Source organism: Chelonia mydas, chromosome 1, assembly GCF_015237465.2.
Source record: "Chelonia mydas isolate rCheMyd1 chromosome 1, rCheMyd1.pri.v2, whole genome shotgun sequence".
Classification (NCBI taxonomy): Eukaryota; Metazoa; Chordata; order Testudines; family Cheloniidae; genus Chelonia; species Chelonia mydas.
This window is the reverse complement of record NC_057849.1, coordinates 127,933,481-127,945,816: the sequence shown is the minus strand read 5'-3', so window position 1 is coordinate 127,945,816 and position 12,336 is coordinate 127,933,481. Positions and strand designations below refer to the sequence as shown.

At 40.6% G+C, this 12,336-nt stretch overlaps 1 long non-coding RNA gene across 1 annotated transcript; it reads right to left on the bottom strand.

The window, feature by feature from the left end:
* Positions 1 to 408: 408 nt before the first annotated feature.
* Positions 409 to 11,693, bottom strand: LOC122464009. Its single transcript, XR_006287836.1, has 3 exons — positions 11,682 to 11,693; positions 3,997 to 4,000; positions 409 to 539 (listed from the first exon to the last, which is right to left on the bottom strand). It is a non-coding gene; the product is annotated as an uncharacterized LOC122464009 (long non-coding RNA).
* Positions 11,694 to 12,336: the final 643 nt, after the last annotated feature.

Below are 12,336 nucleotides of genomic sequence, written 5' to 3'. Positions count from 1 at the left end.
AGTTGACATCACAAAGACTTGGTGGGATAATATGCATGATTGGAATATTGGTATAGGAGTGTACAGCTTGCTCAGGAAGGAAGGGCAGGGAAAAAAGGGAGGAGGTGTTTTCTTATATATTAAAAATGTATACACTTGGACTGAGGTTGAGATGGAAATAGGAGACAGACTGCTGAAAGTCTCTGGGTAAGGATAAAAAGGTAAAAAACACGGATTGTGTCATAGTAGGGGGTCTACTACAGACCACCTAACTTGGAAGAAGAGGTGGATGAGGCTTTATTTAAACAACTAACAAAATCACCCAAAGCACAGGTCTTGGTGGTGATGGGGGACTTCTGTTGGGAAAATAACACAGCAAGGAACAGATTATCCAACAAGTTCTTGGAATGCATTGGAGACCATTTTTTATTTCAGGTGGTTGAGAAAGCTACTAGGGAAGAGGCTGTTGTAGATTTGATTTTGACAAATAGGGAGGAACTGGTTGAGAATTTGAAAGTGGAAGGCAGCTTGGATGAAAGTGATCATGAAATGGTAGAGTTCTAAGGAATGGTAGGAGGGAGAACAGCAAGATAGAGACAATGGATTTCAAGAAGGCAGACTTTAGCAAACTCAGGGAGTTGATAGGTAAGATCCCATGGGAAGCAAGTCTAAGGGGAAAAACAATTGAAGACAGTTGGCAGTTTTTCATTATTAAGGGCATAAAAGCAAACTATCCCACTGAGTAAGAAAGATAGGAAGTATGGCAAGAGACCACCCTGGCTTAACCAGGAGATCTTCGATGATCTAACAATCATAAAAGAGTCCTACAAAAACTGGTCAAATTACAAAGGATGAATATAAATAAATAACGTAAGTATGTAGGGAGAAAATTAGAAAGGCCAAGTACAAAAGGAGCTCAAACTAGCTAGAGACAAAAAGGGTAACAAGAAAACATTCTATAAATACATTAGAAGCAAGAGGAAGACGAAGGACAGGGTAGGCCCTTTACTCAATGGGGGGGGGAATAACAACAGAAAATGTGGATATGGCAGAGGTGCTTAATGACTTTTTTGTTTCAATTTTCACCAAGAAGTTTGGTGACAATTGGACATCTAACATAGTGAAGGTCAGTGAAAATGAGGTAGGATCAGAGGCAAAAAGAGGAAAAGAACAAATTAAAAATTACGTAGACAAGTTAGATGTCTTCAAGTCACCAGGGCCTCAAGAAATGCATCCTAGAATACTCAAGGAGCTGACTGAGAAGATATGTGAGCCATTAGCGATTATTTTTGAAAAGTCATGGAAGCCAGGAGAGATTCCAGATGACTGGAAAAGAGCAAATATAGTGCCCATCTATAAAAAGGGAAATAAGGACAACCCAGGGAATTAGAAACCAGTCAGCTTAACTTCTGTACCGGGAAAGATAAAGCAGCAAATAATTAAGCAATCAATTTGCAAACATCTCAAAGATAATAAGGTGATAAGTAACAGTAAGCATGGATTTGTCAAGAACAAATCGTGTCAAACCAACATGATAGCTTTCTCTGACGGGGTGACAACCTTGTGGATAGGAGGGAAAGCAGTAGACGTGGTATATCTTGACTTTAATAAAGCTTTCGATACTGTCTCACATGACCATTTCATAAACAAAGTAGGAAAATGCAACCTAAATGGAACTACTATAGGGTGGTTGGAAAACCTTTCCCAGGTTCACAGTCATGCTGGAAGGGCATAATGAATAGGGTCCCACAGGGATCGGTTCTTGGTCTGGTTCTGTTCAATATCTTCATCAATGATTTTGATAATGGTATAGAGAGTACACTTATAAAGTTTGCGGACAATATCAAGCTGGGTGGGGTTGCAAGTGCTTTGGAGGATGGGATTATAATTCAAAATGATCTGGACAAACTGGAGAAATGGTCTGAAGTAAATAGGATGAAATTCAATAAGGACAAATGCAAAGTACTCCATTTAGGAAAGAACAGTGAGCTACACACATACAAAATGGGAAATGACTGCCTAGGAAGGAGTACTGTGGAAAGGGATCTGGGGCTTATAGTGGACCATAAGCTAAATATGAGTCAACAGTGTGATACCATTGCAAAAAAAGCGAACATCATTCTGGGATATTAGCAGGAGTGTTGTAAGCAAGACACGAGAAGTAATTCTTCCACTCCACTCCACACTGATTAGGTCTCAACTGGAGTACTGTGTCCAGTTCTGGGTGCCACATGTCATGAAAGATGTGGACAAATGAGAGAAAGTCCAGAGAAAGAACAACAAAAATGATTAAAAGTCTAGAAAACATGACCTGTGAGGGAAGATTGAAAAAATTGGGTTTGTTTAGTTTGGAAAAGAGAAGATTGAGAGGGGACATGATCTAAGTTCCCTCTAAGCTGTGTAGCTGTGCAGCCGTGCAGCTGTCTATTAATCCCTGTGCAGGGGCTCAAGGCTGCGGCAGGGAAAGGTGCCCCTCCGCGCCAGCCCCAGCATGGACCTGTGGCAGCGAGGAGAAGTGCCCCTCCCTGCCAGCCCCAGCATGGACCTGCCCCAGACTTGCTGCGACCGGGGGAGAGGAGCCTCTCCCTCGGCCCAGCCCAGTCCAGCCCCATCAGCACTGCCGTGACTGAGGAGAAGTGCCTATCCCCTAGCCCTGAACTGCTCCAGAGAGAGGGCTGGGAAGAGTCCCCTCAGCTGCCGCAGCCCTGGGGTAGCCTGCACTCCACACCCCTCATCCCTGGCCCCACCCAAGATGTTTCACACATCACCTCCATATTGATGCATGTAACAAAATTCATTCTGCACATGGACGTAAAAAATTAGAGGAACACTGGACATCATAAAGTTTTCAAGTACATAAAAGGTTGTTACAAGGAGGACAGAGAAAAATTGTTCTTAACCTCTGAGGATAGGGCAAGAAGCAATGGTCTTAAATTGCAGCAAGGGAGGTTTAGATTGGACATTAGGAAAAACTTCCTAACTGTCAAGGTGGTTAAGCACTGGAATAAATTGCCTAGGGATGTTGTGGAATCTCCGTTATCGGAGATTTTTAAGAGCAGATTAGAGAAACACCTGTCAAGGGTGGTCTGGATAATACCTAGTCCTGCCATGAGTGCAGGGGACTGGAATAGATGACCTCTTGAGGTCCTTTCCAGTCCTATGATTCTATGATAATATCTGTATCCCATGTGATAAGGTAATACTTAAGTGTTTGCTTTGTAATTATAAGAATGTTTGCTATGAAACTGCAAACCCACACAATCAGAAAAGAAGCATTACCAAGTTTGAAATACTAGTTTTCCACAAAAGGTGTCATCTCCTGCCCAACAAAAGAAGGCCAATAGACACCAGATGAACCACTGTGGAACATCAGTGCACAAAATACTTTGTTGGTTGCCCCACACACACCTATGAAGAGGAGACATATATAAACTAGGATTGTCAAGCGATTAAAAATATTAATCGTGATAAATTGCATGATTAAAAAAAGTAATCGTGATTAATCGTACTGTTAAACAATAATAGAATACCATTTATTTAAATATTTTGGATGTTTTTTACATTTTCAAATATACTAATTTCAATTACAATACAGAATACAAAGTGTACAGTGCTCACTTTATATTTATTTTTATCACAAATATTTGCACTGTAAAAACAAAAGAAATATTATTTTTCATTGCAAGTACTTGCATTGCAAGTACTGTAGTGCAATCTCTTTATCATGAAAGTTGAATTTACAAATGTAGAATTATGTAAAAAAAGACCTGCATTCAAAAATGAAACAATGTTAAACTTTAGAGTCCTACTTCTTGTTCAGCTAAGTGCTGAGACAAACAAATTTGTTTACATTTGCAGGAGATAATGCTGCCCACTTATTGTTTACTATGTCACCTGAAAGTGAGAACAGGCATTCATATGGCACTGTTATAACCAGCATCACAAGATATGTGCCAGATGTGCTAAAGATTTACATGTCCCTTCATGCTTCAACCACCATTCCAGAGGACATGCGACCATGCTGATGATGGGTTCTGATCGATAACGATTCAAAGCAGTGCAGACTGATGCATGTTCATTTTCATCATCTGAGTCAGATGCCACCAGCAGAAGATTGATTTTCTTTTTTGGTGATTTGGGTTCTGTAGTTTCCGCATCGGAGTGTTGCTCTTTTAAGACTTCTTAAAGCATGTTCCACACCTCATCCCTCTCAGATTTTGGAAGGCACTTCAGATTCTAAACCTTGGGTCGAATGCTGTAGCTATCTTTAGAAGTCTCACATTGGTATCTTCTTTGCCTTTTGTCAAATCTGCGGTGAAGGTGTTCTTAAAATGAACCACATGTGCTGGGTCATCATCTGAGACTGCTATAACATGAAATATATGACAGAATGCGGGTAAAACAGAGCAGAGGACATACAATTCTCCCACCAAGGAGTTCAGTCACAAATTTAATTAACTATTTTTTGAACATGCATCATCAGCATGGAAGCATGTCCTCTGGAATGGTGGCCGAAGCATGAAGGGGCATACGAAATTTTAGCATATCTGGCATGTAAATACCTTGCAATGCCAGCTACAAAATTGCCACGTGAATGTCTGTTTTCACTTTCAGGTAAAACCATAAATAAAAAGTGGGCAGCATTATCCCCTGTAAATGTAAACAAAATTGTTTGTCTTAGCAATTGACTGAATAAGAAGTAGGACTGAGTGGACTTTTAGACTCTAAAGTTTTACATTGTTTTGTTTTTGAGTGCGGTTATATAACAAAAAAAATCTACACTTGTAAGTTGCACCTTCACGATAAAGAGACTGCTCTACGGTACTTGTATGAGGTGAATTTAAAAATAATATTTCTTTTGTTTATCTTTTTTAGAGTGCCAATATTAGTAATCAAAAATAATAATATAAAGTGAGCACTGTACACTCTTTATTCTGTGTTGTAATTTAAATCAATATATTTGAAAATGTAGAAAAATATCCAAAAATATTTAATAAAGTTTCACTTGGTATTCTATTGCTTAATAGTGTGATTAAAACTGCAATTAATGGAGATTATTTTTTTTGAGTTAATCACATGAGTTAACTGCAATTAATCAACAGCCCTAATATAAAACCCTTGTCCCATCACAGTTTGAACTTTTGGGGAAGGGAATAAAAAATTCCTGCCCAGAAAGATCTGTTTCACTGTGCTGCTTAGAATGCAGCAAGGGCAATATTGGCAAGCATATGCAGGGGATCTGCAAGCTTCTTAGCTTGGGTTAGCCCTAAAGAACACATAGAACTTTCACATTACAGCAGCTGCTATTATTCTTTTTTTGAAACCTAAGACTGCAACTTATTTTTGTGTCTGTTTACCTGCTTTAATCTTGTAAACAACTAATTTCTTTTCCCTAGTTAATAAAACTTCAATTAGTTTACTATAGGATTGATTATAAGCATTGTCTTTGGTGAGAGATCTAAGGTACAACTGACCTGGTGTAAGTGACTGGTCCTTTGTGAGTAGGAGTAACCTGAATATTTTTGCAATTTTTGGTGTAAGAGACCATTTATCACAAAGGCAGCTTGCCTGGGTGGCAAGAGAGACTGGAGTGCCCAAAGGGATTATCTGTGACTCCATGTTAAGGCTGTTATAGTGCGTGAGGGATTCACACTTGATACTTGGTTGGTGAAATCTAATTATAGAACACACAACCAGTTTGTGCCCTGGTTTGTAACAGTTTGTCCTGAGATTGGCACCTGAGGTGAGCCACTCCAGACAGCTTGACAATAACATAACTGAATATATATTTTATGACCACCAGAGAAGGGCAAGCTCTATGGTACTCATCCAGAATGGGTGTGGGTGTTATGAAATACACAGGGGACAGTAAAAAGTGACAAGAAAAAATATCTGTGTGAGAGCTGTGTTGGCAAGGCCTTTTTAAGCAGTGTCTTAAGGCTGAATTTCAAGCTCTAACTAGACTAATTTTTCTAATCTGCAGGCCAAAAGATATGGTAGCTATCTTTATATTGAGGTATCTAAATCAGAAGCCTGTTTTTCAGAAGTACCAAGCACTGGGAGCATCCTTTGAAGTCCCTGAGAGCTGTGGTTACTCAGTACCTGTGAAAAACAGGCCCTTTCTATTGAAATGTTTAGATATGGATTTAGATGCCTAGTATTAGGCACCAGAAGTTTGAAAATATTGATTTTAGTCCTTTATTTTTGCTTTAAAGAGTATCTTCAAGCATATGCATTGGCAGTTTCCTGCAATGCAAAGGAGATTCAACAGTAGAACTGGTTGAAAATTTTCCATTGAAACAATTTTAGAAGGAAAATGGCCTTTCTTGGCAAAATTAAAATGTTCAACAAATATGTCCATATTTGTCAAATTGGACTAGTGGGTTTTTTTTTTTCAGTTTCTTGGTAAAAATCTGAAAAAAAAAAAAAAGTTTGACAAGAACAACAAAAAAGTTGTCAATTTTGAAGGAAAAACAAAAACCCAACCACTTCACTCCCTTGTAGAGCTGGCTAGAAAACAACAATCCCATTTTGCAAAAAATGTTGAGGTTTTGAATTTTGTTTTTGTTCCAATGTGGAATGAAACCAAGACTTTTCTTATTTTTTTTTCAAAAAACCCAGAATAAACAACAGCAAAAGAGCAAGAGAGATACTCATTCCAGGAACAGTGAATAGTCTGATGGTTGGAGCTGAACCACACCAAAAATCAGAAAAATATGCAATTTGATTCAAACCAAACCAATTAAAAAAAATTAGTTAAATTAAAAAAAAGTTTCAAATCAACTGAAATTATTTTACCTGACTCCAAATGAAAATGTTGTTTTTTTCAACGCATTTTGAGTGAACCAAAATGTTTTGATCTGCTCAAGACAACATTTTTTTTTGAGTTTTTTTATTTTGATTCAGCTACATGTCAGAAACATTTCAACTCTTTGGAGGGGAAAATTGCAACTGAAATGTGATCTGAATTTAGGAAATAATTTTGAGGCCCCCAAAATACATTTTTTCAGTAAAAATAGTTGGTGAAAAAATTCCCCACATTTCTAGGGCTCAGGGAACTCACATGGGCTATGACAGACCAAGGTTCAAATTCTAGTCTGCTTCATTGCCAGTTGTGTGCCCTGGCCACAAAACTATTGGCTATTTTGGGATAAAACTCTCTCACACTTCCTCCTCCCTCTGAGCATCAGAAATTACATCCTGCACCCATAAGTTTCTGAGAACCACTGATACATTTTGGTTTCAATAACAGCATTTTTCTATGAACATTGTTCGACTGCTCGGCTCCTGAGTACATTTCACTGGAGTGCTACAAGGAGAAGCAGCTTACAAAAGTATCTCAGACTCCATGAAAAGCTTAATGGGGAATATGGTGCATGGGATGCACTGATTCATCACATCCTTGTGGTGCCATAGTCATAGGTGCTGACTCCATGAGTGCTCAGGTGCTGGAGCACCCACAGGGAAAAATTAGCGGGTGCTCCGCACCTACCGGCAGCCCAGCTCCCCCTGCCTCCACCCCCTCCTCGCTTCCTCCTCCCCCCTACCCCCGAGTGCACCATGTCCCCGCTCCTCCCCCTCCTTCCCAGCGCTTTCTGCCCCCCCGGCCATCTAACAGTTGTTTGGCAGCACTTAGGACTTTCTGGGAGGGAGGGGGAAGAGCAGGGACACAGCATGCTCAGGGGAGGAGGTGAGAAGAGGCGGGGCAGGGGTGGGGACTTGGGGGAAGGGGTGGAATGGGGGTGGGGCGAGGGCGGTATGGGGCGGGAAGAGGCGGGGCCAGAGGCGGCGCCAGGGGCAGAGCACCCACCGGGCAGAGGGGAAGTCAGCGCCTATGGCCATAGTCACATTTTGCACACAGCCAACCTTCCAATATGTGGATGGATATTCTGCTCAAGGGGACATGGGCCCTTCAGAACAAAGGGAATACTCAGCATGTATCCCACAGTTGAATCTACCCTAATGTTTTTAACATGTCAAAAACAATTGCAGGATTTCACTCCAAAATAGCAGTTATCAGTTTCCAAGTCCCCCAGGACATTGCAAAATCCTTTATTGTGTCTTGCAGCTCCACCCTTCTACAATATTTGACCTAAGCACTTTAAATTGTGCAGTTTATTATAAAGAGCAAAGTAAAGTCTCTATTGAAAATCCATTTTTGCTGTTTCGATAACGAACAAATACTATGTATGAGGTGTGTTTATAGCCTTCCAAAGAGCTTTTGATTCTATGTGGCAAGGATGAATACACATGTGCTGTATTGTTTTAGCATCCCAGTTAAGGCTAAGGGATCTTTAGCCACCTCAGAAAATGTCATAATTATTGATGAGGGACTTCTTAGAATCATTTTCCATCATGGGCACCGCAGGTAGATAATAATGTACATATTGTCAGGGTTACCCATGTCTCTCGGGAGCTTTGGTGGAACCAATTTAAGAGCTGCTGTGGAAAATGAGATCATAAAGGTTAAGAGAGTAAAGGTTATAAGAATCAGTTGAAAGGATTTTTAGAGATTTAAGTCTGTACTGTTTTTGCAGTATTTCCTGAAGGTTTACAAAGAGAACATAATGATGTGCATGTTTCTGAAAAGAGTTTGCACATCAGCATTCCAGAAATGAAGAGTACAACCAGAGACACCTCCTTAGAATACATTAGTTGTTGGTTCACCCATAGGGAAAAATATCTGAACCATTTCATCTGGGTGTCATGGCAACGAGAGGTGCAAGATAAAGTATAGATTCAGTTCAAAGGATCAGGTTGTCATGCAACATCTTAAACAAACTCAGCTCTGGCATGGATCCTCAAATATATCCACACAAGTTAAACCGAGGTTTTAATGTCCTTGCACTGTCAGTGTTGTTTTATCTTGATGAAACGAGGAAACAGAAAAAAACAAAAGCAGGTGAGAACAGACTGGAAGAATTTGAATGAACTGCTTCTCAAAATGACTTTAGCACATGTGCTAAGGAGGCTGTTCACATTAAATAAACCTATACAACTGACAAGTACTTGAACGACTACTTTCACAGGTTGCTCCAGGGAGCATGGGAAGTTCTAGAGCCTCTCTCTGAAGACTGAATAGAATTTAAGGAACACAGGCGCTGGTTTCCTCCAGGCCCCCGGGGTACTCAACCGCCCACTTCACACCAGGCCCCATCCCCACTTGCCCCCTTCCCATACAGCAGCAGTAGTGTGAGCTATGGATTTTCATTATATAGCTTTGAATGACACAAGGCTTCTGAAACATCATGGTCCCAGACTGTGTACAATAGATGGCATTCACAAGGCTAATATGAAAGTATGCAATACTTTTAAAAGCTGAAGTATGTTTTCTGTCTTCCAGCTTGAAGGAATACATTTCTTCTATTGACCGGTTTCAGAGTGGCAGCCGTGTTAGTCTGTATCTGCAAAAAGAAAAGGAGTACTTGTGGCACCTTAGGGACTAAGACATTTATTAGAGCATAAGCTTTCGTGAGCTACAGCTTACTTCATCAGATGCATCAAATAAATTTGTTAGTCTCTAAGGTGCCACAAGTACTCTATTTCTTCTAATGATACTCAGATTTATTTCTTGTACTCTGAGGGATTTTTTTAAATCTCATTTGCTCTATTGTCCTTGGTGGTTGGCTCCAACCTTTACCCCATCACTCTCTTACCACTATAGCCCTTTAGCTAATTTACATCACCATCCCAGCTCTTTGTGCTGTTTCCTTCTCTCCCTATTCACTTCTATACATACTGTAAGGGACTGGGGCATAGGCAGTCTGGTCTATCAGGCACAGCTGGGCTGAGGTCTGCACATCGGGGATAGTAGTTGCTGAGCAGGAGTTGAAGGAATTGCAAGAGCCAGGTTCAGTAAGCAAGCGTTGGGGCCAGGGTCAGAGCTTGGAGGTCAGAGGTAGTATCCAGTGAGAGTCAGAGTCAGAATCAGGCTGGGATTGGAGACCGGAGAGTGGGGACAAGGCAAAGTCTGGAGTCACAGCAGACCATAGTCTTTGTGGCTTCCCAGACAACTCTCTTGGGCAACCCCCTGAGTTAAATAGGGTGTTTGGTCAGAGGGCCACAGGGTACAGGCAGCCCTCAACTCTACAATGTTTGAGTTACAATGAACGGCACTTATGCCATTTATAAATGGACACCCTGTTTCGACTTTATGATGCTGATTTTGACTTTACGATGCTTGAGCTGATGCAACACCATGCCAGGGAACAAGTTCATATGCGCATCGATATTCTGTGCCTCCCATCTCCTAGACTCAAGGCACTCAGTAGCTATTCTGATGCCATTTTTATGTGGTGATTCTTTGTGCTTCCAAACTTTTTCTAAAAAGTGTTTCTTTGCCCATAATAATGGCAGAAAAGTGAAAATCTGGTGCAAGTGATGTTTCTTCTTCTAAGAAACGTAGAACAATTACTATGGAAACAAAAATGGAAATAATTAAGAGGTCTGAGAAAGTGAGATGCCAACTGAAATTGGTAAAGCTTTCGATGTCCCCCAATGACTATTGTGACCATCCTGAAAGACAAGGTACGAATTCAGGAACATATTAAGGGCTCAGCTCCTATGCAAGCAACTGTGATAACTAAGCAGCGTGTTGGACTTATCACCCAGGTTGAGAAACTGTTCATTGTTTGGCTGGAAGATCAAAATTAACACCGTGCTCCTGTGAGTTTAGGTATAATTCAGGAAAAGGCTAGGAGTCTTTATGATGATCTAAAGAAACAACCTGGGGAGAGTTCTAATGCTGAGCCTTTTAATGCAAGTAGGGGGAGGTTTATGCATTTTAAAGCCAGGGCCAATTTGCATAACATCAAGGTCTCAGGTGAAGCTGCCAGTGCTTTTGAGGAGGCAGCTCATCTTTTTCTTGAGACATTGGCTGAGATCATTGAAGAGGGTGGTATTGTGCTCAGCAAGTTTTTAATGTTGATGAAACTGGGCTCTTTTGGAAAAAAATGCCATCGAGAACATACATTGCAAAAGAGGAGAAATCCATGCCAGGGTACAAAGCTGCTAACAATAGGCTCCCTCTTTTGCTTGGTGTAAATGCTTCAGGTAACTTCAAACTTAAACCTTTGCTTGTATACTGTTTGGAAAATGCCAGAGCTTTCAAGGGATATTCCAAAGCATTTATCCCAGTGATATGGAAAGCCAATTATAAGGCGTGGGTCAATAGGAACATTTTCGAGGATTGGTTTAATCATTATTTTATGCCAAGTGTCAGGAATTATTGCAGCAAAAGCAATCTTGCATTTAAAGCATTGTTAATCCTCAACAATGCTCCTGGTCATCCAACCATTCTTGATGACATGCATCCTGACATCAAAGTGGTGTTTCTGCCCCCAACACCACCTCACTGCGGCAACCCATGGACCAAGGGGTAATTGCATCCTTCAAGGCCTACTATCTTAGGAGCACATTTTCCCAGGCCATCAGGGCAACTGAGAAGGAAGGTGGACCAACTCTGAAGGAATTCTGGAAGGGCTTCAACATTTACCATGCAGTTAAGAACATTGGTGAGGCATGGAATGAAGTCAAACAATCAAATTTGAATGGTGTTTGGAGAAAATTGTGTCCAGATTTTGTGTCTGACTTCCAAGGCTTTACTGACACTGTTGAGGAGGTGACCAACACTGTTGTTGAAATAGGCAAAGCACTCAACTTAGACGTTGCACCAGATGATGCTGATGAGTTGCTGGCATCACATTCTGAAGAATTAGCAAATGAGGACCTCATTGATTTGGAACAGCAAAAAGTGGCAGAGGAAGAAGAAGATGTGCCCACTGTTGAAGAGACTCCTCCTCATAAAGTCTTGACAACAGTGTTCCCTGAGGCATTTCAACATTTGGAAGCTGCCATGTCCCTGTTTGAGGAACATGATCCCAACATTGACCACAGTGCATCTGTGAATAGGAGTATATCCAACATGTACAGCTGCAACAGAGAAATTTAAAAGGAAAAGAGGAGAACATCTGTCCAAACTTCCTTGGACACTTTCTTTAAGTCCTTCCAAATAACCTGAAAAACCCCTGAAAACTCCAGCCAATTAGACCTACCCATGAGCTCAGAAGAAGGTGTCCCATCTCCTTCTTCATTCCTTCAGTAGGTTTCTTAACCTACAAATCAAATGACAAGATCAGCAATGCCCAGGAACCAGTTGTGTCCTAATTCTGAGGACTGCCTGTATTATATTTCTTTAGGTATTTCTAGCTCATTTTGTGATTTTTTTATGTCAACATGATTGCTATTTACAATATAAATACGTTCATATAGCTATATTACACATGTATAATTCATTGAGTATGCAATTTTGGGTTATTTTGGTGAAAATAGTGTATTAGACCTTGGTTCAGGAACCAA